Here is a 27,674-nt window from a genome sequence, read left to right as displayed (position 1 = left end):
CATCGAAGAGCTCGGTCTAGAGGGTTGGAGAACCAATCTCTATAGGAACCATAGCCTCGGCCCCGTAGGTCAGGCTAAAGAGGGTCTCACCGATGGTTGCCAGCAGAGTAGTCCTGTATGCCCAAAGTATGCTCGGCAGTTCCTCATCCCACCTCCCCTTGGCTTGGTCTAGCCAAGTCTTTAGGCCGAGCAACAAGGTTCGGTTGGTCAACTCGGTCTGCTCATTGTTCTGGGGTCAGTGTACAGTCATGGTCCGTTGGTCGATCTTTAGGTTAGAGCAGAGGGCTTTGAACTTTCGGTCGGTGAACTGTATATTGTTATCTACAATGAGGATAAGTGGAATATTGAATCGGCAAACAATACTTTGCCAGAAAAAGTTACAGGCATTATGCACAGTAATGCGTGCTAGAGCTTCGGCTTCTACCCATTTGGTGAAGTAATCCACCACCACCAGGAGTAACTTCTTCTGAGCAATCGCGATGGGAAAGGGGCCGAGGATGTTTGTCCCCCATTGCACAAACAACCATGGGCTGGTGATTGGCTTCAGGGGAACTGCAGGCTTGTGGTGGAGATTGGAGTGTCGCTGGCAACTGTCGCATCTCCAAACCAATTGGGTTGCATCCTATTTCAGCGTCGGATAGAAATAACCTTGCCAGAGTGCCATGTGTGCCAGCATGCGTGTGCCAGGATGGTCTCCGCAAATTCCTTCGTGGATCTCCCTAAGGATGTAGTCTGCCTTGGATAGGGAGAGGCATTTCAGGTAGGGGAGAGTATGTAACCTGCGATAGAGTTGACCCTGGATAAGGCAATACCGGGCCAATGTGTGTTTCAGTTTCTTTGCTTTTGTCCAATCTTCTGGAACTCGCAATATTTGTCGCGATTCCTCTTGTTGGTTTGCGTTTTCATCTTCTCAGGCCAACGAACATACTTAAGGTCACGAATTTGCCTCAAGACTTCAGACCGCAGCATATTGAGCGGTGTGAAGTTTCGATAGGTTGGCGGGGGTGTCTGTGGTTTGTGGTTGGGTCAACAGTCTTGCCTCTTATAATCTCCTCCTCTTGTCGGGCCTCTCTTCCTTAGCCTGTAGTTGTGTCTGTGCTTCCTCTGCATTGATATACTTCTGTGCGTGGCTCATCAGCGCAGCCAGGGTTTGTGTAGGGTATTTGGAGATGGAAAAGTTGAATGGGGATCGGCGGAGGCCATGCTAGATAGAGGTGACAGCCACGGACTGGTTCAGGTTCCTAACCTGTAGCGCTTCCTTAATGAATCTGGCCAGGTAGTCCGTGAGGGACTCCTTTTTCCTTTATCGCACCTGCAAGAGGTTGGCTGAGGTCTTCCAATGCTTTAGACTCGTTGTGAACTGAGCGCGAAACTGGGTCTCCAGTTGCTCCCACGACACTAATGAGTGTGGGGGCAAGGAGGAACACCAAGTTAGTGCTGGACCTGCGAGAGTGGCCACTAAAGTTTTGCACATCAATCCCTCGGAGGATCCGTGCAACATTAAATGAGCCTTAAATTCTTTGATATGGTAGGTGGGATCAGTGTTTCCATCGCACTTGTCAAATGGGGGTGCCCGACATCCTGTGTGAGGTACCTCATCCACAATTTCCTGGGTGAAGGGTGACTCCTTGGCCATGGGCACAAGTGGTGGCACCGACCGATCTTCAGCTGGCGCTGTGCTTCTCTAGCTGCACTCTAACTCCTCTAAGCACTGGCAGAGTTCTCGAATCATGTCATCCTTTTGGTCAGGAGCCGCAATGTGCGTCATCCTTTCCCTCATGGGGCACACTGCGCCGTCCTTCATGGAGCTGGACTCGGCAATGGAGACCACGTGAAGTGGCGTCAGTCTTTCGATTCTCTCTTTGGTCGGGATCCACATGGTTTGGTGTGTCCTACTATGAGAGTGGACGAAGGGGGCCGACCTTCTTGTTGTATCCTGCTTTTCTTGGTTGGACCGCACTATGCCCTTGTCTGCTTGGTGCGATTTGGGGTCCTCGGGATGAGGACCATCCTTCGTGCACGTCTTTCTAGGCGGTGCTACGGGTCCTAGGTTCTCCATCATTTCGAAGATCTTGTCAATTTTTTCTTGCATTACTTGGAATTGTTTAGGATCAATTGTGGTTGGGGGCTGTGGAATTTCTTGATGCGGAGAACTACGGTGGCGAGACTCCCGAGATGGGGATCGGCCTGTTGAACGCTCGGACTGGTTCTTGGGCATCTTGATGGCTTGCTTGATTGCGCGGTAAGAAAAGATTTTCAGGGTGGCTTTTTTGTACTTTCCCACAGACGACGCCAATCTGATGCTGCTCAATCCGAGGTGGTGCACGAACTGAGGAGAGCAACCAGATAGTCCTTGCTGACAGGGTGAGGCTGAGCTACAAGGATGAGGCTGTGCTTCAAGACCTGTGATCAAGAAAGAAGTCAGAGGCCCGAGGAGTAATCCCTGGGTAAGTACTCCAACACTCAAGTCAATAAGAGGTGGTGGGTGGTCAGGCCGAGCTATGAGGATGGTGGTCTGAGATACGTAACAGTATTGGTCTCAAAAGTAGGATCCCTTACCACGAGCATGGAGTGCCTTTTTATAGCCGAAGGTCCGTATCCTAGCTGGATTGGGCTTTCGGGGTTGTCGGGGTGAGGTTAGCTGCCGAGGTACTCGAGATAGAGTCTCATTCCCTAGCGGAGTCACAATAATAGTATAGCTCCTCAAGCATGGAGTACCTTACTCCTCCTTATCTATAATAGTGCTCATCCGCATGATGTGTAGTTGACGTGGCTGGAAGGATAAGACGGGGGGCCACAGTAATAGTATAGCTCGGTCGAGCTAGGCCAACGTGTTCTAAGTAGGATGACATGGCAGGGCGATAGCTGGGCGGCCACGTGTCTCATAGGACCAGCTTAGCCATGACTTGAACATCTTTAATCATCAATAATCACTTGGAAACCACAAATCAAGGGAAAGAAGAAGAAAACTATATGTTGGTGGCCATGCAATTTGCAAGTGCTACAGTGCTTCCTAGGGCCTTGAAAGTCACTACAGAACTAGATGTGTTCGAGATCATATCTAGAGCTGGCCTTGATGCGTACCTCTCGGCTTCAGAGATTGCCTTGCACCTTCACATTGAAAACCCAGATGCAACAACCATGCTCGACCGCGTCATGTCTCTACTAACGAGCTACTATGTTCTGAAATGCTCTCTCGTCAACCGGGACAATGACCAAGTTGAAAGGCGTTATGGCTTGGCTCCTGTCTGCATTTTTTTCACTAACAACCAGGATGGAATGTCGCTTCAACCCCTACTTCTACTGATTCAGGACAAGTTGATCATCATGGGGACTGATCAAGAGATCATAACACATATGAACTTTGTGATCATAAACTTGCTTTATTAGGTGTTCTACAATGTATTCCCTTATCTCCAATCAGCATGATGTACATTATGACATTTATTGTAAATGAATAAAGTACATATTTGATTCATTTTATTATGGTGTGTTTCTGTGTAATACGTTTAAACAGGACACATATGTGACTCGTGTTAGTTCAGAATCTTCAAAACCGTTGGATAGATCTGGGGAGATTTATCCTACCAAGGCTGAAACTGATGTACCACCAAGTTGGTTGGGGTGACTTGTCTCGACTGCCAGGGTGAGGTTGCAAATCCCATAGGGCTACAAGGTCATAAATCTGACAAGGCTGCATGGCATTCATCCTACAAGGCTATGAAGTCATGGATCCTATAGGGTTGAAAATGACAAACTCAACCTCCTTTTGAGAGAAAACCCAACAAATAATACTATTGTCAACCCATTTTAGGGTCATTTACTAAGACACCCCCTATTTTTAACTGATGTGTTTACTGAGACCAGCCCTTTAGTTTGCCTCGATTACTAAGATATCCATTATAGTTTTAGTTTGTAAATGTATTAGTTATTAATGATTCTTTTAAATGAAAGTCAAAAACCATGCTAGAAGCTCCCAAAGTTCCTAAAGCCGCATCAACAGCAAATGGGTATATATGTGGCCAACCGTTAATTCATAATAGTCCTGAGGGCTTCGACAACATGACAATTATAACTCAATTAGGAAAAAGAGAAAGCTATTTTGACATTTACATAGCCAAGTGTAAAATCCTCACAAGAATGCTAAAGTATGGGTGAGAATTTGGAAAAAAATCTTCATAAAACAACTTCCTTTCTGAGTAAAAGTTATAGAACATATATGATTGTTCTTTGTGTTGAATCTTTCTAAGAAGTTTGTTCTTGAAGTTTCTCTCCTGCAAATCCATTTTGGTTGTAAAGATTCAACAGATGCACCTTCATCACCATCTTGCAATTTACAAATGATCACTTAATTTTTGCAAAAAGTACTATTCCATCTTGCCTTTAAATTATAGATATTCTATAAAAATTTGTTGGTGCCTCTGTACAATGTCCAAATTTTTCTGAATCTACGCTCAAATCAGAGTATTTAGATTTACCTAATTCATATGAATTAAAATATCTATGGAATATATAAATTCACACTCTTTTTAAGAATTTAAACCTCAACCCATGGAGATGTTTTAATTTGCAATTCTCTTAGAGATGATTTGCAGTTTTATTTCAGTCAAAAGGCATTATGGCTATTCAAGTGGAGTGGTAATAATTAAGGCATTCGTTGATATCCTCCTTGAGAAATGAGAAGTTTGCTATACCTTAGATTCTTGAAAGATCATCTTTTTCTTTTTTCCAAATTAAAAGAATGGGACAGGCTACGCCTTTTAATTCTTGTCACACTCTAAGGGGACGTTCTTTTTGGAAATTATATTTTCCTGGGTATCATTTATACAGAAAAGGGATACCCATCTCTTAGATGGGTAAATATCTTTCCCACACAAGGGGAAAGTTGCCAACTCTTGAATGGGACAAAAATGCCCCTTTTAATAATGAATTTCTATGGCTAAAATGGTCATTCCCTTATTTTCCTGGGGAATAAAAGAAAATGAATAAAAGCACTTACCCGGATAAGTGTTTTCCAAGAAAAACTTACCCAGGTAATTGCATTTACCTGGGTAAGTAACTTACCAAAAAGTGAACGGGGCCTAAGAAGGAAACCGTGTTGCAAACTGCTCCACTAATAAAGGTATTGATCAATGGAACTTTTTCACCTATACCTTGATGCATCCAATTCCAAATGACATTGCAAAGCTTCTTAGAGAAGACTACCAACAACTTCTCATTCTTTGAATGGGGTAGTGCTTTTGTTTCTCTTAACCTTACGTATTAACTAGTCGGGACCCGTGCACTACATGGGTTTTTCTTATAACAAAATTTGATGATGGAATTCTATGACATTTCCAATTAACTGGTAGCCATCTATGTTCAATTCAAGTATTATTTATTGGGTTATGTCTAGTTTATCCAATCACAATATAAATTACTCTTTTGTAAGAATGGTCAATTTCCTATTCTCTAGATAAATTTCTTTTCTTTTTTGTCTTAATGCTAATTTATTATTATTATTTTGAAAAAACTATTAATTTTATTGGTTTAATTTATTATTATTTTTTTATTAGTTTTAGGAAAAATAATATTGGAAACTTCAAAAGAAAACCCCAAACCTATCAGACTGTCAATTCATCTTTGTATTCAAAACATGGAAAAAAAAGGTAGAATGACGGTTCAATACAGGGTCAGAATTTGTAGGACCAAAGCACTGTTGGGGTTGGTGCCAACTTGAGATTGATGCCTATTCACGGGTGAGCATGGGTGCATAGAGTGTGGTATATTTTCACCAGCTTAATGATAATTAATTTGTCCTTTCCTCTCAAATATTGTTTGTTTGGTCTAATTTCAAAGAAAAGACCAAGGATAGGTTATAGGTCTTCCCAAAAAGATAAGCTTTTTATTTCATCCGGAGATTGGAACCTAAGCTTATCCACATGGTCATCATGAGAGAAGCACATTTTTAGGTGATGTTTTCAATTGATTTCCGTCACTGCCGTGTTGGTGTTTCATCGTGGGTAAGAGTGTCAATTGGACTGAATTTAGTCCAATCTGATCCAGTCCAATGTAAGTCCATTATAAATGAATCAGTAGGTGTCAATGGATCAAATTTGGATCATTTTGGACTGGACAGGGCCATCTAGTAACCTGTTCAAATTTGTTTTAATTATCCAAATTTGGTCCATTGACACCTATATTCTTATCTTTTACCAATGGATCAGATATTGACTCAATCCAACCCAATCTAATATAAATTCAATATGGATGGACCATGTCCAATCCAATCCAATAAATACTTTGGACTGGTCTAATTCATATATCTTATAGGTCTGTCCAATCCACACAAATTGAATTTGGTTTGAATGGGTCCAATCCAAAACTAGTCCATTGACACCCCTAATCATGGGGACTCGGGAGATAGCAGGAAATATGAACATTGTGATCATAGACATGCTTTAGGAACAAGAGAATATATGTCCAGTGTTTTTGGAATTTAGGAAAGATTATACCAGATTGAAGCATGTGTTTTTGGAAAATAAAATATGCACACCATAAAGATCAAACTGCATTTCATTCTTATTCGGATGCATAATTTAAAAAAGTCACAAACAAGTTCAAAAGTAAAAAAGAAAAAAAAAAGGAACTAATTATTTGTGGAACTCCATAACCAAAGTATGGTAGCATTGCAAACAATTTCACAACCAGCAAAGCCCGAGTCTATTGCCAAGGCCTCAAACTCCTTTTGTGTCCTCTCTTTTCCTCCAGGGCAATGAGTTAGCATGACTAAATCATGTGTGAAGGCAATATTAGAGCGGTAACTAGCTTCTGGAGCCATTGGAAGAATTGATTCAACAATGATCACTTTTCCTGACTTTGGTAGGGCTTTCCAACAGTTTCTCGAAATCTTTAGGCAATCTTCATCATTCTAGTCAGGAAGTATCCACTACAAAAATCACGAAAATTAAAATATATATATATATATAGATATATAGATATATATATACATTTGGAGACATTAAATCACAAAAGAACATATCGAAAATGTACCCTATAATACTGTGGATTTTAATTTCCTAAATACTCTCTGTCTATGTTTTATCACTTCCTTGATTTAAGGACTAATAGACATTATGACTTTCTTGATTTGTAAACTTTATTTGCTTAAAATGACATGATACTAAAAAGAGATTCATGGTGAATGTAATTCTCTTCTAGATATGTAGTGTAAACTTACTAGTACTACTAACTACTTAGACTCAGTTTGGAAAGAGTACAAATACAATGATGTAGTGTAAATATATACAAAATACAAGATTTTATACTCTACATGTATATTTGTATTTGTATTCTTTTCAAACTGAGCTTTAGGCTGCTTTTGGTTGCAACACAAAATCGTTTGTACTAGTATAAAAATGCATGGGAGTGCAAATGAAAATAATGCATATTTTGATTTAATTTTGTTTTGCACTTCATTTTATTCTGCTTCATGTCTTATTTTACTTTATTTGAACTACAATCAAAGAAAATAAGGTAAAATTTGAAAAAAAATCAGAATTTTCACCGGAATCATTTGCACTGCTATAACTTTGCATCAATACAAATTTATTTGCCTTGCAACCAAACACCGCCTTAGGAACAGAAACAAAAGTAATCAACTAAAATAGTTTATGAAATAGGACAATGGGCATGCGTCCAACCACTCATTTGAAGAGACCAAACCCCGCTGGGCAAGGAGATGAGAAAGCCTATTCAAGTCTCGTTTAACAAAGAACAAAGAAACTGAAAGAACTTGGGCAAGGTTTAGATAGTCAAGTAACAAAAAAGCTATTTACAACACTGCCCTTCCTGTTGTCAATACAAATTTCGTGCGTAAATTTAGAGCACAAAAATTAATTGGACATATTCAAAGGAATTTAATTTTTTGTTGCAGAAATTTAAATGGGATACAGACTCACCTTTTCTTGGCAAAAAAAACCCTCTGAATCTCTTGCCTTGGACGAAAGCCGAAACTGTGACTAGAACTTGTAATTATGAGAAACAAGCAACGCCCAACCTTGTGTCAATGAAAATTTACTCATGCTCAACCAATGATTAGAACGTGAACTGCTGAAGCAATGTTCTTGCTTGTAGAATTGATAGAAGCCCTTCGAATCATGGGAATTTAACGGGTTGATGTGGCACGAAGTTGTAGCAATTTTGGTGCTTCGGCAATTCAAGAGTTGGGGCCTTTCTTCTTTCTTCCTTGATCTTAGTGCAGCGCATTTCCTCTCCTTTTTCAAAAACAACGGAAGCGGTCGAAGACAAACGGAAGCAGTGGTTGAAAGGGGGGAGCCGAATGGGACCTTCCTCTTGTTTTCTCCTCTATTTATAGAGGCTCAACAATAGACGATGAACTGATTTGAAATATTTGAATTGATTTGAATGGTTTCAATTCAATTCATCACCATTTAACGTTAATTGAAATGGGGGCACTAAATTGACATATCGGTGATCATTTTGTTGACCTAATTAAGGTAATTAAGTCATTTAATTGAAGTTAATTTCAATCCCTAACTGTACTTGAAACGAAGTGCCATTTGGCACATGGTTGGGCCTACACATAAAAGGAAATCCAATTGATTAATTGTAACATTCTTTCTTAACTTAGATTAAATTGGATGCCATTGAGATCCGATAATTCAATTTAAATGCTCTTCTCTAGACTGAAATGGCAATTGAATCAATCTCCCGTAATTATGGGGCCATGTTCAACTAATTGGGAAATCATTTGTGAAGAGGCCACTTGTCAGCTAGGTGTAATAACACCTCATGGGTAATGTGGTCGGTCAAGATCCAACCATAATTTTCTTGCACTCCCATGAAATCAAAATATGCATTATTTTCATTTGCACTCCCATGCATTTTTATACTAATGCAAACAATTTTGTGTTGCAACCAAAATCAGCCTAAAGCTCAACTTGAAAAGAGTACAGATACAAATATACATGTAGAGTACAAAATCTTATATTTTGCATTATTTTGTATATATTTACACAACATAATTGTATTTGTACTCTTTCCAAACTGAGCCAAAGTAGTTAGTAGTACTAGTAAGTAATTTCTTTTTTTGGTGTTTCTCGTCTTTGATCTGTTGTTTTCTTGCTTGTGGAGTGAAATTCTGTTAACCAAAGAAAAAAAAGAAGATATTTTCGTTGGTAACAAAGAAAAAAATAAACAAAAGTTTAGATAGAAGCCTACCTAATGGCTGGTAGTGGTTGCCATCAAACTACAATTCACATCACGCATTCACATTACATGTCATTAGCATCATCGACGAGCCTCTATATAGTTCATAAATTGTGAGATTATGAGCCATGAGAGAGATTATCTTTATTCTAACTATTTAACTTTCTTTCTAGTTCTAGTCTATAGTGAGTATGGATTTTGATGCTGTTCAATCCGAGGTGGTGTACGAACTGAGGAGAGCAACCAGGTAGTCTTTGTTGACAGGGTGAGACCGAGATATAAGGACGAGGCTGCGCTTCAAGACCTGTGATCAAGAAAGAAATCAGAGGCCCGAGGAGTTATCCCTGGGTAAGTACTCTGACGCTCAAGTTAGTAAGAAGTGTTGGGTGGTTAGGCCGAGCTAAGTAGCAGTACTAGTCTCAGAAATGGATCCCTTACCTCGAGCATGGAGTGCCTTTTTATCGCCAAAGATCCGTATCCTGGCCAGTGGTACTCGAGATAGAGTCCCATTTCCTAGTGGAGTCATCTTTCCTTACTCCTCCTTATCTGTAATTGTGCTCATCCGCATGACGTGTAGTTGACATGGCTGGAAGGATAAGATGGGGGCCACAATAATAGTATAGCTAGACCGACGTGGCAAAGCCAGGATGACATGGCAGGGCGATAGCTAGGCAGCCACGTGTCTCACAGGACCAGCTCAACCATGACCCAAACACCACTACCCCAGTTCTGAATTTGACGAATGAAGTAGTCCAATTCGTTCTTCAGCTCAAGAACTTCAAGTTAAAGTCTGGATGGGCATCTGGCCCTTTTGGTGTTCCCCGGTGACTGTTGCAATCTTGAGAACCAGGCAATATGGGGTATGGTCGAGGAATCTTCCCAACGTTGGCTGCAGAACTCTAAAAGCTCTGACTTCGGAATTCGAACCACTCCTCGAAATGTTGTGCGGTTGTTTAGCTTGGCGAAGGGCCAAAGTGTCAAACTGAGCTTCCGAGTCCGTCCTGTTGGGGCCGAGGAACGACTCTGGTTCCAAGTGGAAGTCAAGCTTTGGTGCCGTGGTGATGCTCGGCCATGGTGCATCGAGATTTGGAGTTGGATCCGTATTTCGGAATTGAGGTTTGTGTCATGCTCGGCTTTTATGTGTCGACCTTCCAAAATCGAGGCTTAGCTTGGCCGTATGCCGAGGAAAGGCCTTTTGCTGATGGTTGGAGGCCGAGCTCTGGAATTGAGGTTGTGACGTTCGGCCACGGGGTGCCGGGATGCAAAGACGGGTTCCTTCGGGGTTTCCGAGCTGCGCAACTAAAGTCATCATGATTTGTCCATGCCATGTCAGTCGTTGTCGAGGAGTCTTTCGCTCGTCGGCTGCAAAGGTTGGACCGATACTGTGGGTCTCCACGTCAAAGGTTGGACCGGTAGTGTAGTTGAACCGGTGCAATTAATAGGCGTAACTGCTGCCTGCGGAGGATGCCACATCGGTTTTCAAGGCTTACCGTCATACGTTATTGGTCTTCTGAGGCATTGTTAGAGATGCTTCATCTACACCGTTGATCTCTTCTCAATCCGTGCCCCTGATGGTTATAAAAGGGAAGACAGTGGATAGCTCGACAACTAACACGACAGACAGCTTGGTGGCCTTCGCTCCTCAGCTCTTGTGAATTGCCCATTATGTCCTTTTCATCTCATCAGTCCACTTCCTCTTCTGGGTCCTTCAGTAGTTCCGGTTCCAGCTCTTCTTACGGTTCGAACTACGAGCCTCAGCTGAGTGATTTTGTGGCTGCCGAAATTGAGGAGACTGAGGCTGGTCCCTCCGAGATGGAAGCAGAGCTTTCTCTACAGGTAGGTCGTCAATTTGGCACAACGTCCTGCGTCTTGGCGCCCGGGGATATGGCTCAGATCCGAGCTATGTACGCCATTCCCGCGGAATACCAAATGAGGTGTCCACTTCCCGGGGAGATGGCCACTGATGCTCAGCTCAGTGAACTATGTGTTTATGAGCATAGTTTGGAGGCTGGACTGAGGTTCTAGTTGAGTGAGGGGTTCGCCGAGGTGCTAAACTGGTACACGGTGTTTCCGGTGCAGCTGATGTCGAACTCCTTTAGGTTCCTGCTCGGACTTATGTCCTACTGTGTCGTCTGTGATGTCGAACTGACCCTGGTGATGGTGAACTTTTTATTCTCCAGCTGAAACACCACCAGGAGGGGTACTATTACTTCTCCACTCGGTGGAATATTCGGTCGTTAGTCGGGGCCCCTTCCTCCGTGAGAAACTGGAAGGAGTCATTCTTCTTCGTGCGCATTCCCAAGGGTCCCCCTTTTCCTACCCAGTTGCGGGAGTCGAGGATGACTCTGCTACAGCCCCAATGGTCAGCGCTCACTTGGGAGGAGAGGTTGGCCCTAAGCATGATTCATGAAATCGGCGTTATCGCGTACACATCCTCGAAGATGTTGATGCTCGTCGGGCTGATGGAGAGGGTGGCTGGTCTGTTTCCTTTACTATTCGTTCGTCGAGTTAAATTTATCTTGCCTGCCTTTTACTTACATTGGGTATCCTGTGTTGTAGGTATAAGTATGGTTAGTGAGGAAGAGATTGTTCACCGAATGAAGGCACTTCGACAAAGATAGGAGCAAGCTGGTGTGCAACTAGAAGTTCGCTCCAAGGCAAGATAACGGCCACGTTCTACGAACAGGGGGGACTCATCGGCAACAGAGAGTCCGGCAGTAGGAGGATGAGAAGGACGACGTTGTCGTGACCCTGAAGGGGTTCGTCGTCCCATAGGCGCGTCGGTAACTAAGGCAGGCAGTAGCTCGGGTCTGCACGTGCCGAGGTGGTTGGTTCATTTGGACGACAATCTGGAGATGACTGGGGTTCCCGAGCAGTTATTGCGGGGAATCATGACAATGTCAATAGCTTGGGAATCAATTGGAGTCGGTAGCGGAGCACTGGAGTGTGCGCTGCTATGGTCTGTGGCACAGATAAGTCTCCTCTTCTTATTCCTTGTGTTTCGTTCTCTTTCTCGGTATACTTATCGTGTTTCTCTACAGAATGGGAACACTCTGAGTATCTACAGCAGAAGGCCCAATTGGCCGAGCTGCAGGCTGCTGGGGAGAGAGCAGCCACTCTTAAGAGGGAGGTTGCCGAGCTAAAGGTACAGTTGGTTGGGTAGGCCAGCCTTGTCCGGGAGCTGAAAAGAGAGATCGCCGAGCTTAAGGCAGAGCGAGACAGGTTGAGGTAGGAGGCTGCTGCCGAGGAGGCAGCCAACTAGTACAAGGCATCAGAGGAGATGCAGCTGCAAATGGACGAATATGCCGAAGCTTCCTTTGCGGCTAGGTTCAACCTCTTCTGTCGAATGATCCTTCGTCGCCATCCGGAGTTGGCCGATGAGTCATAGGGCTGGGGTGCTTTCGATCTGGATTCTCCACAGGGATCCATCGAGGGAGCTGATGTTGAGGTCGAAACCATTAATGGTGTTGTTGACTCTACCGCCGAGGATTGAGCGGCTTCCTTCTCTCTCTTTTTTCTGTTGTTTTGAGTTTTTCTAGTGCTCGGTATGCCAAGACTTAAGCGATGTAATGAACGATTTTGAGTTGAATATTTAGTGTTTCTTGTGTCTACACATATGTTGCTATCCTAGTGCCTTTTTCTTTTCCCAGTCGAGGCAAGTCTGGCCGGGCTATTGTGTGTCGGGCAGGGCTATGCCTCTGTTAGACAGTTTTGTATGCCCTTAGCTTCAATCATTTTGATGTACTTTTGTTATTTAGTGGAAATAAATAAAGTGCATGTTTGATTCATGTTGTTTGGTTTAATTCTGTGCAAAACCCTAAAACTGGACATTTGTAGAGACTCATGTTAGTTTTGAATGTTCACAGCCGTTGGATAAGTCTAGGGAGATTTATCCTGCCAAGGCTGATACTGGTGTGCCACCAAGTGTTGGGATGGCCTGTCTCAGCCATCAGGGTAAGACCCGAGGCACATACAGCATGGGATTACTTGAATCCTTGAACCGGACCAGATTTCCAGTCTTGCCCTGGACCTTGGAGATAGATGGGCAAAACTGGAAAGTTACACCTGACCCCTAGACTCGATTATGACACTTCACTAGGTGCTGGATCAGACTGCCTTTGATATGCCAATCAGTGAGATCCTTGGTGGGGATCAAAACCTGGGTATGTTGGGGCAGTTTGAGAATTCATCTGAGTGGGTGGTCATAGTGACAGAATCAGCCACTTTGTCGGACAAAGGGTAATGATCGGGAATGCACTCTCTCTGATGGAAACCAAACTGCCGGCAGTTGATTTCAATCGTTGGAATTTTGTTTTTGCAAAATTAATATATTTACATATATATATGTACGGTTTCAAAATGTTTGCAAATGGTTTTAATTCCCGGGATCCATGTGAGAGGAGAGTGCGGCACTGTTCCTTGCAGCCGAGGGAGAGGTCCTCTCTTGTCGGACAGTGCTTGATCATTAAGGGCTGAGAGGTTAAGTGTAAGACCATTTAGGATAATACCTGATGGGCTAATCTTGCACCTGCCCACAGTCCCTGGGTTTTTATAAGATGGCTTGGCCCAGGGACCACTTAATGTAAGTGTTGGGCCCATAGGGTTCATACGATGGACTCAAGGGGTTCATTGAGATTTTCAGTGAATTTGGCTGGGCCTTCTATTAAAGGCTGGGCCGAACCCATGTGGCTGGTGTGTAGATCAATGCTTGGGTCCCACGCCATACAAAGAAGCCCAACTGGGCAGCAGATTGGAAACTAATTAAACACTGAATACTTAATGGGCCTAAAGCCCATTTCGAAGTGGGCTGATATGATCACCCATCAATGGGGCGAATTTGAGATTGAAGTTGGCAAAAAGGATTGGGCTCTTAGCCTTATCCACTCTTAGAGACCAAATTCAAATCAGATTTGAATCTGGTAACCTCCTAATAAGATCAGGAGTAAGCTAACTCTATCTGGGAAAAGGATTAAGAGTATCCCCTATCCAAATACTGATTTGGATTGGGATAACTCCTAATTAGGAGATTTCTTAATCAAGAAGAAAGGAGGAGATTTCGAATGTACCAAGAGGGAGAGAAATCAGATTTCGATCCAAGAGGTTCTGGTAAGCAAGAAGGGTTCCTGCGATTTGAGATTAGATCTCATACTCTCCAAAAAGAAAACAGTTCAGCCTTTTCGTTTCTGGAGATCTCCTCCTGCCGCCGCCATCTGCATTATTGCAAGATTTGATCTTTGCAGAAAAGAAAGTCAAGAAACCAGTTCTTGACATCAGTCTTGCAAGAAAGACTGAAAGAATTCAGTGTTTAGTACATCCAGGGGATTCTTGCGAAGGATCCAGTGTGTAGGACGCACCCTGCTGGTTCTGTCCCATCCACAGCTGTGTCATCTTCAGCGGGGACAGATCTTGGAGCATTCTTTGGGCGTGAACACCAACTTTGGGAGATACTGCTTCTCCGGATCAGGTATAATCCTCCCATTTATTTTTTGGTACAGATCTGGTTTGATTAGGGTTCAAGTAGATCCTTGAATATTGTATTCTAAATTCAGGGAATATGATTCCCAGTTGGGAGAAGGTAGGAAATTTTTGAAATTCGCCCCACCCATTCCGCAACCTTTATGGCGTCCATTAGATGGATCCTACCATTCTTTCAGTGGTATCAGAGCCACAGGTTCGAATCTTGAACCAAAAGAAAATCAGATCTGACCCTGCGCAGATGGATAGAAGGTGTTCTTTCAAGATTTGCGCAGATTGTTTTCTTTTTTTTTTCAAGAAACTGTTTCTTGTTAAGGGCGATTGATCTGAAATTAATTTCTATTAAATCCAAAATTTATTTGGAATTGTTCTTTATTTATTTTGATTTAATGGACTGTTCAAACCTGGAGATCGCAGTGCAGTTTTAGCGCAGATGGTCTGCGCACCCTTTTTCTTTTCTATTTATTTATTTCATTCAATTCGGTCTGTAAATAATTTTTTTTATTTTTTAGACTGAATGTATAGGATTTGATCAAGAATGTAATTAATAGAAATAGGATTTCTGTTATTTTTCTTGATTAAAGAAGATGGAAGAAGATGGCGGCGCTGGAGATTTGCAGATGGAGAAATCATTTTCTGCGATTTGCAGTTTATGAAACTGCAACCCTTGTGATTAACCTCTGTTTTGCAGGTGGTGCGAACAGTCCATAATTGTTTTGTGTTTGCTAGAAATCAAAACTATTAATTTCAGATCATTCAATAATTAATTCTTGAATTGAAAATCAGTTTTGGACCATTTCGGACTAGATTGGACCAAAACTGTTTGGACCGAATCTGGGTTTCGAAAGGGGCTGTTCTCAGTCCAATTGTCTCACACTTTTGTTCCAAATCTGATGTTCAATTACAGGGATTAATTCGGCCCACCTGTAAAGCCCAGTTTTAAAGGGTTAAAACTGCAAAAGCCCATTATTGTGAGATAAGCTGTATGGGCCGAACTGCTATCTGCGATTCAGCCCATACACCTAGTGGACATTAATCGTTAATGACTTGGTTTTTAAATGGGCCGTTGAATGGGCTTTACAGCAATTAATTGATTGGATCAATTCCTCCTTTACATGTGATGTTTGGATGTTTGATGTGCTGCGACCATGGGCCATAAGTACTTGGCCCGTGATGACTCGTTAGTGGCTCTTGCGCACACCATGGCTGAATGCACATCATTGCCATGGTGTCCCTGAAGGTCATTGGATGACCCCCTCTTTGCCTGGTGGGCCCCACAACCCTGAAAAGGGATGCGTACGGAACCCCTAGCCGATGTAGGCCCACCAGAAATCTGACTTTATGAAAGTCAGTGGGAGCCACTTTGGTTTGACCTAAATTAGAACTAGGCCGTAATTTTGTTCCCTCCAGCAAATATGAATGCAAGTGATAGGGAGATCCATATGATGGACTCTCTAAAGGCCTTCCGTCATTAGCACAATGATGGGTCCATCAGTAATGAGGAAACGCACCATAAAATTGGGCTATCCATTTGCTGTTGGATCTGTTAGAGTGTTTCATAAGATGATAGGGGCGTCATAGACCGATGTGGGAGGGGCTTCACCAGAAAATGGGAACTCTCTCACGGTACCTTGGCGTAACCTGAATATGATGGGTGTGCACTCACTGACAGAAGGGTTTACCTGAAAACGGCTCTGAACCTTGTCTGACAGAGGCCAAAGGGAAACTCATTTGATGAGTGGATATGATCCGTCACAGAAAGGTGGTGGGGTTATGCAGCTGAAACAGTTGGCTTCACGCACCCCATGTGATTTCCCACATTTCCAGAGACATTTCGTCGTCTCCGTCACTGAGATAGGAGGGAAATCTCAGAGATGAACAAATGGGAATGGAACATAGATTAAAAGCCATATCTATGTAGGTAAACATGAATCAAACTAAGGTTGTGGACTAATGATTTTGCTGTTTTATCAGAAAATGGCAAACGGTCAATTTGCAAAGCTTCTAGACGATAACAAGCTTAAGGGCCCAAACTATGCCGACTGGTACAGAAATCTTATGCTGGTCCTAACTTCTGAAAAGTTAGACAAGGTAGTGAAAAATCCTGCCCCGGAACGTCCGGGTGATAGGGCTTCTGAGGCCCGTAGGAGGGACTACCAAGATTGGGAGGATAAGAACTCCCTAGCCCGCTGCTTTGTCATTGCCTCATTAGACAACTCAATACAGAGGCAGTTCGATCAGATCGAACTTGCCAAGGACATATTGGACAGTCTAAGGACAATGTATGAGGAGCAGAACCGTTCTACTCGACAGAAGGTCCTGAAATTGTTCATGACCGCGCAGATGACCAAAGGGCAGAAAGTTCATGACCATTGTCTTCGGATGATGGGATACATCAACGAACTTGAAGCTCTTGGATCCAGGCTAGATCTTGGCACGCAAGTGGATGCCATCCTAAATTCTTTGCCCTCTTCCTTCAATGCGTTCACTATGAACTACAATATGAATAAGCTGAATGTCAGCGTCCAGGAACTCAGCAATATGTTGCAGAGGGCCGAGGATTTACTCAAGAAGGATGAGCCTGTGGTTATGCTTGCTGAAGCTAACAAATCGGGCAAGAGAAAGAGAAAGGCAAAGAAGCCCCAGAAGAAGACTACCAAACCCAAGAAGCAGAAGAAGAACAAGGCATCTGATGTCTGTCACTTCTGCAAGCAGACCGGCCACTGGAAGAGGAACTGTCCTACCTACCTGGAATCTAAGAAAGGTAATATCGAAACTTGTGTCATAGAAACTAATATGTTAGTTACTTCTGTGTCCTGGTGTGTTGACTCCGGGGCTTCAACTCATGCGTGTAACTCACTGCAGGGGTTCAAAGTTAGCAGAAGGCTGAGTGAAGGTGAAGTGACACTGTTCTTGGGAACAACTGCAAGTGTTGCAGCTGCGGCAATAGGAACCGTAGAATTAGTTTTTAAAGAAGGAGTCCTTGTACTTAAAGATTGTCTTTATGTACAGAACTTGAGAAGGAATTTAATTTCTGTTTCAAAATTGTGTGCTGATGGATATACTGTTTACTTTAGTAATATGATTACTGTTAAACGGAATAATAAATTCATCGCATGCGGGGAGCTAGAGAACGGTCTCTATGTTCTGCATCCTTCTTTGGAAACTAACTTAACCGAAACTACGTCGGTCGAAAATCCCAAGAAAAGGACTCGTGATACAGTAAATCTCACGTGCCTCTGGCATTACCGACTTGGCCACATCGGTGTCGACCGAATCACAAGACTGGTAAAGGATGGTCCTTTGGATTTTCTAACCGTAGAAAATCTTCCCACTTGTGAACCTTGCCTCCAAGGTAAGATGACTAAGCGGCCATTTGACGGTAAGCCTGAAAGATGTGCAGGCACACTTGACCTAATACATACTGATGTATGTGGTCCCCTGAGTGTTAGGACACGGAATCAACACGTGTACTTCATCACCTTTACAGATGATTTTTCACGATATGGTTACGTGTACCTAATGAGACATAAGTCTGAATCATTTGAAAAGTTCAAAGAGTTCAGACAGGAAGTCGAGAAACAGTTAGGGAGAGAAATTAAGGCCCTTCGATCAGATCGAGGTGGCGAGTATCTCTCTGACGAATTCAGGGACTACTTAAAGGCCAATGGGATAGTGTCACAACTAGCTCCTCCTGCTACACCTCAACTCAACGGTGTTTCAGAGAGGAGAAATAGGACCTTATTAGACATGGTCCGGTCACTTCTCGTACGCTCAGAATTACCCACATCCTTTTGGGGATACGCATTAGAGACTGCTACCTACGTGCTGAATAGGGTTCCAACCAAATCAGTTCTGAAAACTCCATATGAACTTTGGACCGGAAGGTAGCCAAGTGTGAGACACTTGAAGATTTGGGGTTGTCCTGCACACATTAAAAGAACAAGTGCGGACAAGTTGGAATCTAAAACCAGTCGTTGCCTGTTTATAGGCTACCCAAAGGATTCGGTGGGTTATCTATTCTATGACCCAAGTGAGCAGAAAGTATTCTGCAGTCGAAACGCCCGATTCTTAGAATCCGATTACATCCTGGACACCCATCGTCAGGAAATAGTTCTTGATGAGGAGAGCTCAGGAGCAGTGGGAGATGACCCACAAGTTCCAGGTAATGACCAACCTAGAAGGTCCACCCGGGTATCCAGACCACCAGTCCGATATGGTTATGACCAGGATAGTTACCTGGTGGAAGCCTTGACTAGTGAAGAGGACCCCGTGTCTTACGCGGAAGCTATGTTAGACATAGACTCCCAGAAGTGGGTGGAGGCCATGAGAGCCGAGATGGACTCAATGGAGACCAATGGAGTCTGGACTCTAGTGGATCCGCCCTCCGGGGTAAAAGCAATTGGTTGCAAATGGATCTACAAGAGGAAGAAGGGCCCCGATGGCAGGATTGAGACCTTTAAAGCTCGTTTGGTGGCGAAAGGGTATACTCAGAAAGAAGGCATCGACTATGAGGAAACCTTTTCACCGGTGGCCATGCTTAAATCCATTAGGATCCTGCTAGCTGTAGCAGCGTACCATGATTACGAGATTTGGCAAATGGATGTCAAAACAGCGTTCCTGAATGGAGATCTTAGTGAAGATATCTACATGCAGCAGCCGCAAGGCTTCATTGCTGCTGGTCAGGAACACATGGTATGTAAACTTAATAGATCCATATATGGACTTAAGCAGGCTTCTAGGAGTTGGAACATCCGTTTTGATTCTGCAGTCAAAACGTTTGACTTTGAGCAGAATCCGGATGAGCCCTGTGTTTACAGGAAATCCAGTGGGGATAAGATCACCTTTTTAGTCTTGTATGTGGACGATATCCTACTCATTGGGAATGATGTAGGAATGTTGACTTCGGTCAAGGTGTGGCTATCACAGCAGTTCTCCATGAAAGATCTTGGAGAAGCTTCATACATACTGGGTCTCCGACTCTATAGAGATAGATCGAAGCGAATAATTGGATTATCCCAGGCTGCTTACATTGACAAAATTGTCAAAAGATACAGCATGGAAAACTCCAAGAAAGGAAACGTTCCTTTCAGGCACGGAGTCACTCTCTCCAAGAAGATGTCTCCCAAGACTTCTGAGGAGATTGAGAGCATGAGAGACGTTCCCTATGCCTCAGCTGTGGGGAGCATCATGTATACCATGTTGTGCACTCGCCCGGACATAGCTCAGGCGGTGAGTGTGGTAAGCAGATTCCAGGCAAACCCAGGACAGGAGCATTGGACTGCTGTGAAGAACATACTCAAATACCTTCGAAGGACGAAAGAGTTTTGTCTGGTATTCGATGGTAGTTCACTGCAAGTTCTAGGGTATACCGATGCCGATTTCCAGTCGGATCCAGATGATAGAAAGTCTACATCTGGGTATGTTTTCACGATAGGATCGTGTGCTGTTTGCTGGAAAAGCAGCAAACAGGGGTCCACTGCAGACTCCACAACCGAGGCCGAGTACATTGCCGCAAGTGAAGCTGCCAAGGAAGCCGTGTGGATGAAGAAATTCATACACGAATTGGGAGCGATTCCATCCAGCACATCACCCATCCCGTTGTTGTGTGACAACAATGGAGCGATCGCCCAGGCTAAAGAGCCTCGGGCCCACTCGAAGTCAAAGCACATCGAGAGGAAGTACCATGTACTGCGGGAGATCGTTGGTAGAGGGGACGTCCTAATTCAAAAGGTAGCATCAGCGGATAATGTGGCAGACCCATTGACTAAGCCACTGACACAGAAGGTGTTTGAGAAACACGTGGAAAGTATGGGACTCCGGCTTGTACCAGATTGGACCTAAGTGCAAGTGGGAGCTGTTAGACAGTTTTGTATGCCCTTAGCTTCAATCATTTTGATGTACTTTTGTTATTTAGTGAAAATAAATAAAGTGCATGTTTGATTCATGTTGTTTGGTTTAATTCAGTGCAAAACCCTAAAACTGGACATTTGTAGAGACTCATGTTAGTTTTGAATGTTCACAGCCGTTGGATAAGTCTGGGGAGATTTATCCTGCCAAGGCTGATACTGGTGTGCCACCAAGTGTTGGGATGGCCTGTCTCAGCCATCAGGGTAAGACCCGAGGCACATACAGCATGGGATTACTTGAATCCTTGAACCGGACCAGATTTCCAGTCTTGCCCTGGACCTTGGAGATAGATGGGCAAAACTGGAAAGTTACACCTGACCCCTAGACTCGATTATGACACTTCACTAGGTGCTGGATCAGACTGCCTTTGATATGCCAATCAGTGAGATCCTTGGTGGGGATCAAAACCTGGGTATGTTGGGGCAGTTTGAGAATTCATCTGAGTGGGTGGTCATAGTGACAGAATCAGCCACTTTGTCGGACAAAGGGTAATGATCGGGAATGCACTCTCTCTGATGGAAACCAAACTGCCGGCAGTTGATTTCAATCGTTGGAATTTTGTTTTTGCAAAATTAATATATTTACATATATATATGTACGGTTTCAAAATGTTTGCAAATGGTTTTAATTCCCGGGATCCATGTGAGAGGAGAGTGCGGCACTGTTCCTTGCAGCCGAGGGAGAGGTCCTCTCTTGTCGGACAGTGCTTGATCATTAAGGGCTGAGAGGTTAAGTGTAAGACCATTTAGGATAATACCTGATGGGCTAATCTTGCACCTGCCCACAGTCCCTGGGTTTTTATAAGATGGCTTGGCCCAGGGACCACTTAATGTAAGTGTTGGGCCCATAGGGTTCATACGATGGACTCAAGGGGTTCATTGAGATTTTCAGTGAATTTGGCTGGGCCTTCTATTAAAGGCTGGGCCGAACCCATGTGGCTGGTGTGTAGATCAATGCTTGGGTCCCACGCCATACAAAGAAGCCCAACTGGGCAGCAGATTGGAAACTAATTAAACACTGAATACTTAATGGGCCTAAAGCCCATTTCGAAGTGGGCTGATATGATCACCCATCAATGGGGCGAATTTGAGATTGAAGTTGGCAAAAAGGATTGGGCTCTTAGCCTTATCCACTCTTAGAGACCAAATTCAAATCAGATTTGAATCTGGTAACCTCCTGATAAGATCAGGAGTAAGCTAACTCTATCTGGGAAAAGGATTAAGAGTATCCCCTATCCAAATACTGATTTGGATTGGGATAACTCCTAATTAGGAGATTTCTTAATCAAGAAGAAAGGAGGAGATTTCGAATGTACCAAGAGGGAGAGAAATCAGATTTCGATCCAAGAGGTTCTGGTAAGCAAGAAGGGTTCCTGCGATTTGAGATTAGATCTCATACTCTCCAAAAAGAAAACAGTTCAGCCTTTTCGTTTCTGGAGATCTCCTCCAGCCGCCGCCATCTGCATTATTGCAAGATTTGATCTTTGCAGAAAAGAAAGTCAAGAAACCAGTTCTTGACATCAGTCTTGCAAGAAAGACTGAAAGAATTCAGTGTTTAGTACATCCAGGGGATTCTTGCGAAGGATCCAGTGTGTAGGACGCACCCTGCTGGTTCTGTCCCATCCACAGCTGTGTCATCTTCAGCGGGGACAGATCTTGGAGCATTCTTTGGGCGTGAACACCAACTTTGGGAGATACTGCTTCTCCGGATCAGGTATAATCCTCCCATTTATTTTTTGGTACAGATCTGGTTTGATTAGGGTTCAAGTAGATCCTTGAATATTGTATTCTAAATTCAGGGAATATGATTCCCAGTTGGGAGAAGGTAGGAAATTTTTGAAATTCGCCCCACCCATTCCGCAACCTTTATGGCGTCCATTAGATGGATCCTACCATTCTTTCAGCCTCGGCATCTTATTATACAATTTTCTATTGGCCTTATTGTACCATTTTCTGTTAGTTGGGGTAGGTTGTGCCTTGGGCGACCTCTTTGTACTCCTATGATTTTAGTTCATTGGTCAAGGCATAGCCAGTCGGGCAACAACTTAGCGTCCCCAGTCTTGTGCCGACTGAGATGTAGTTGGCCGAGGCATAGCAAGCTGGGAAATGCCTTGGCATCCCTAGTCTTGTCGCGACCGAGGTGTAGTTGGTCGAGGCATAGCCAGTTGGGTTATGCCTCAGCATCCCCACTCTTGTGCTGACCGAGGTGTAGTTGCCCGAGATCTTTCGTTTCCCGAGTTCTCAACCATGGGACGCTTAGTTTCCTATCTCAGAAGCCTATGGGGCCTTTCTAGGGCTAGCCCTTTCCCAGCTAGCTCGGTCGTTAAGCCGGAGGATGTGCGGAGTTTCTCGACCGCCCTCAGGCCTTGGTGGGCGGGGGCGTTCTTCGTCCATCATATCCACGTGGTTATCATGAGAGAAGCACACTTTTAGGTGATGTTTTCAATTGATTTCCGTCACCAGCGTGTTGGTGTTTCATCGTGGGTAGGAGTGTCAATTGTACTGGATTTGGTCCAATCTGATCCAGTCCAAGTGAGTTCATTACAAATGTATCAGGTCCAATCCAATATAATGAATATTTTGTACTGATTCAATTTAATGTGTCTGGACCGTTTAACCTGTTCAAATTTGTTTTAATTTATTCAAATTTGGCCCACTGACACTTATATTCTTATCTTCTATCAATGGACTAGATATTGGCTCAATGGACCCATTCAAATATAAATTTATTATAGATAGACAATGTCCAATCCAATCGAGTAAATACTTTGGACCATCAAGTCTGGACTATTCTAATTCAATATGTCTTATTGGTCTGTCCAATTCATTCAAATTGATTTTGGTTCAGACAGGGTCCAATCCAAAACCGGTCCATTGACACTCCTAATCATCGGGACTCAGGAGATAGCAGCAGATATAAACTTTGTGATCATAGACTTGCTTTAGGAATGAGAGAATATCTGTCCAGTGCTTTTGGAATTTGGGAAAGATTATACGAGCTTAAAGCATGTTTTTGGGAAAGATTCTACTTGTAAGCCATAGCATCCCACTAGGGCTGTTCACGGGTCGGGTTGGGTCGGTTTACTAGCATTTTTCTAACCGACCTGACCTGGTTGGTTTATCTAGAAATGAACCCGAAACCGACCCAATACTAAGTAAAACCGACATGATCAGTTTGAATCGGTCTGGGTCGGTTTTGTGAATGATTCTCTCGATGTGAACGGTAAAGGATTCAAGTTTAACAAAGCAAAGGCTGGATGCCTAAAAATTAAAAATGATTTGATGGATTAAAACTAATATTTTATATATCAGAAATTTTATATATAATATGTATATTTTTGAAATAAAGCTGAAATATATATATTTTCACAAATACATATCTGAAATATATATAGTAAAACTGAAACATATCAGATATATATATATATATATATCTGAAATATATTATATATAATATATATCTAAGTTGATTTGTGTCAATTCGGTTTCGGTTTTCATACATGAAAATCAAAACCGAACCGAACTATCGATTTATATTTTTTTATAACCCAAAACCGGCCGATACTAAAGAAAAACCGACCAACATGGATTGGATCGAACCGGGTTGATTGGATGTAATCATTTTAAGTGAGTCCATTCTTATCAGGGTAGGATGGTGCTTCTTCTACGACATGAAGCAAATCAAAATTCATACCTTTGATTTGAGGATACCTAGATGTAATCATTTTTAGTGTGAGTCCATTCCCACCTCCCACGTCAACCACATCTTTGAGACCTTCAAATCCCTTATATGTGTTCAGAATCTTCTTCAAAACCATTACCGTTGTGGTGTGACCTGACATTCCCCTAATAAAGAATTTGTTATACTTTGAATCTTTTTCACAGTACTTAAATATGGTCATTCCCTGTGCCTTATCAAAAGGAATTCCACCTTCCAAGATAGCATCTCTCAGGTGGTACCTGCAGCAAGCAGTGATAATGTTCAGATAGGATATGTAATTTTTTCTCCTGGAGATAGATACAGAATGCATGTCACATAAGGAGTGATGTTGGTGATGGAATGTACCCAAATCAGAGATTATATATAGTTCGGCAAGTAAGCTCATACCAGCTATCCATGAGCAACTTGTCTGATCCAGTAGAAACAGGGGTCGAAGCGACATTCCATCCTGGTTGCTGGTGAAAAATTTGCAGACAGGAGTCAAGCCATAACGCCTTTAAGAACAGAATAGCTCGTCATCAGTAGAGACAAGACACAGTCGAGCATGGTAGCTGCATCTGGGTTTTCAGTGTGCAGGTGCAAGGCCATCTCTGAAGCCGAGAGGTACGTACCAGGGCCAGCTCTAGATATGATATCGAGTACGTCTAGCTCTGTAGCTACTTTCGAAGCCATAGGAAGCACTGAAGCACTTTGCCAATGCCGCCGCCAACATACAGTTTTCTTCTTCTTTCTCTTCATTTGGGGTTTCGAAGTTATTACTGATTAAAGTCATATTTAGGGGTGTAAATAGATCGAATTCAAATCTGATCAAGCAAAGATGTGGCATATTTTTAGGGCTCTATAGTTTGCAAAAGTTCAAGGATTTTTATTTTATTTATTTATTTATTTATTATAAATCTTACCTCGATCTTCTAAAAGGGGACAATGACAATTGCACTTCAAAACTAGGGAAAATCTATGATACTAGAGAGATATGGTATGTATTGAAAGAGTTTCGACCAATCAAAGCAGTCCCATGAATTTTGATGAATACCACCCAATTGGTCACATCTTTTATGTAACCTAGGCCCGGCCTTAAGAATTTGATTTACGGCCTGAGTCCGAACAGTCCAACCTAGGCCCGACCTGAATTGAAATTTGATGCATTTAGGTTGGGCCCAAATTGGATTGTCCTAGGATTGGTCAATGAACCCACGTTAAAATTTAATATTAATGTGTATGTATCATGTAAGCATATATGTATGGTTTACCAAAAATATGCATAATGTATGTTGATAGGCAGGTCAGGTTCGGGTTAGGATAAGGAAGGACTTGTCTCGAACCAGGTTTAGATTATCTAATGACTAAGCTCGAGTCCATCCCAAAATTATGGGCCCAAGCCCAATAGAGGCCCAAAATCCAAGGCCTGCTCGTGTCAAATTGCAGGATGAGTCGGCTCAGGCTCAGGTTGAGCTGCCCAAAATCCAAGGCCACTCCAATCCTCCTCCTCCTCCTCTGCATGATTCATACTCGGTCCTTAGAGTCAGTGGTGCTATGTTTTTGTTCGGGATCAAGGTTGAAATAGGACAAGTGATGAAAGGAGGGGAATTGAAAGGAAGAAGAACAGCAAGAACAAGAACTGAAGAAGAAAGAGAGGGAGTGGACGAGGTGAGTTAAATTGCCCATGCTCTGATTCGTTAAGAAATTCCAAGGCTTGAGGTGGTGGTGCAGGCGCCGGTGGTCACTGACGCATGGATGGCCAATGCAATTGCAATCTTTTCTACTAGCGCCATCTGACGTCACTGCAGCAGAAACACTATTAGCTAATTGATCTAGTGGTGTTAAGATTAGGGCGTCAATGGCAATGGTGGCCACCATCGTTGTTGTCCCCGCCATCATCGTCGGATGTGGGCGAGTAGGAAAAGCGTTGCAAAGCATGGGGGACGGTTCCGATGTGCTTGTGAAGAGAAGGGAATCTATGCCACTCGATTTCCTCAAATCCATCTTGGTTTACACCAGAAACGATGATCTCGAAGTTGTTCTTCAATCTACTCCTCAATCCTAGTGCAACGACTTGGTTTTCTTGAACAACGGGATGCTTGAACCATGACTTGAGAGCAAAGGTTTTTGTTAAAAGAACGTTATATCAGAATTTCCTTTCCTTTTGGTGGTTATACGAGGGAGATGAGTATGATAATTATGTATGGGTACTATTACCCAACGTTTTAAAAAACAACCCCGAAATGGAATAGTTCTGGCCACTGGCTTTTAGGTCGATGGTAAAAAATAAAAAATGGTCAAAAACTGTTGAACGGGTTGATGGTTTGATCGCTCGGATCAATGGGTTATTGACTTTTACAACGGTTTTTGAATAAAATTTGGGTTTTGGATTAAATGGAACCAATTGCCTAGACAGTTCCCGGGCCAAATGATCTGACCTTCTGGGTCAATGGTTCGAAAATCTTGCTATTACCCAATGTTTTAAAAAAACGACCCAGAAACAAAACCGTTCTGGCCACCAGTTTTTGAGTCGACGGTCCGACCATCCAGTTTGAACGGACAACCCGTTCTGACAAACAAAATAAAAAATAAAAAAAAATAAAAACTGTCAAAAACCATTGAATGGATTGACGGTTCGATTGCCCGCGCCAATGGGTTGTTGACTTTTTCAACAGTTTTTTACAAAAAGCAAGGTTTTGGGTTAAATGGAACCGGTTGTTTGAACAGTTCCCGGGCCGAACAGTCCGACCATTCGAGTCAACGACAGTTCGAAAACCTTGCTATTACCTTCACTGCCAAGTTGTGAGTAGCATTTCCCCTACATAATTTTTTATCCTTTTTAACATTATTGTTAATTTTTTATTAATTTTTTTTGTGTCTAATTTTTTTGCTTTTAAAATATTTTTATTATTTTATTGTTTATTATTATTTTTTATTTCTATCAATATTTTTATTTATCTTTTTAATATTATTTATTAATCATTTATTATTTTTAATTTCTTTATTTTATCATTTCTTAAAATTGTATTTGTATTATTTTATAATATTTTAATCATTTCCATTTTTTATTCTTTAAATAATAGTTTGAAGAGTAAACTTGTAATATGTACATTTTCCAAACATCACAACATTTAAACTACCAAACAACTCCTCTACATCCTTCAAACTTCAGAAGTGGTCTGGATTGGGTCAAAGTAGACTACATTAGTAGTTAATAATGCAAGAAAAAAAAACTGTATTATTAGACTAGCTTATACACCCATAAGACTTTATTACAATTGGCACGCCTTTCGCATGTTAATTTGACACCCAACATCTCTCTCATGCAGGTAGATCTGGATTAATTATTAAAAGTATTATTCCATCCATCCCATCCTATT

General features: G+C 42.6%; 1 pseudogene; it reads right to left on the bottom strand.

Moving 5' to 3' along the window:
• Nucleotides 1–24,217: 24,217 nt before the first annotated feature.
• On the bottom strand, nt 24,218–25,746 carry LOC148791465 (caffeic acid 3-O-methyltransferase pseudogene; annotated as a pseudogene).
• Between the last annotated feature and the right edge of the window lie 1,928 nt (nt 25,747–27,674).

The sequence above is a fragment of the Nelumbo nucifera genome, chromosome 5, assembly GCF_055504915.1.
Source record: "Nelumbo nucifera cultivar China Antique chromosome 5, China Antique-T2T, whole genome shotgun sequence".
NCBI classification, from domain to species: Eukaryota; Viridiplantae; Streptophyta; class Magnoliopsida; order Proteales; family Nelumbonaceae; genus Nelumbo; species Nelumbo nucifera.
Note: the sequence above shows the minus strand (reverse complement) of the source record. Positions and strands in the feature narration are given on the sequence as shown.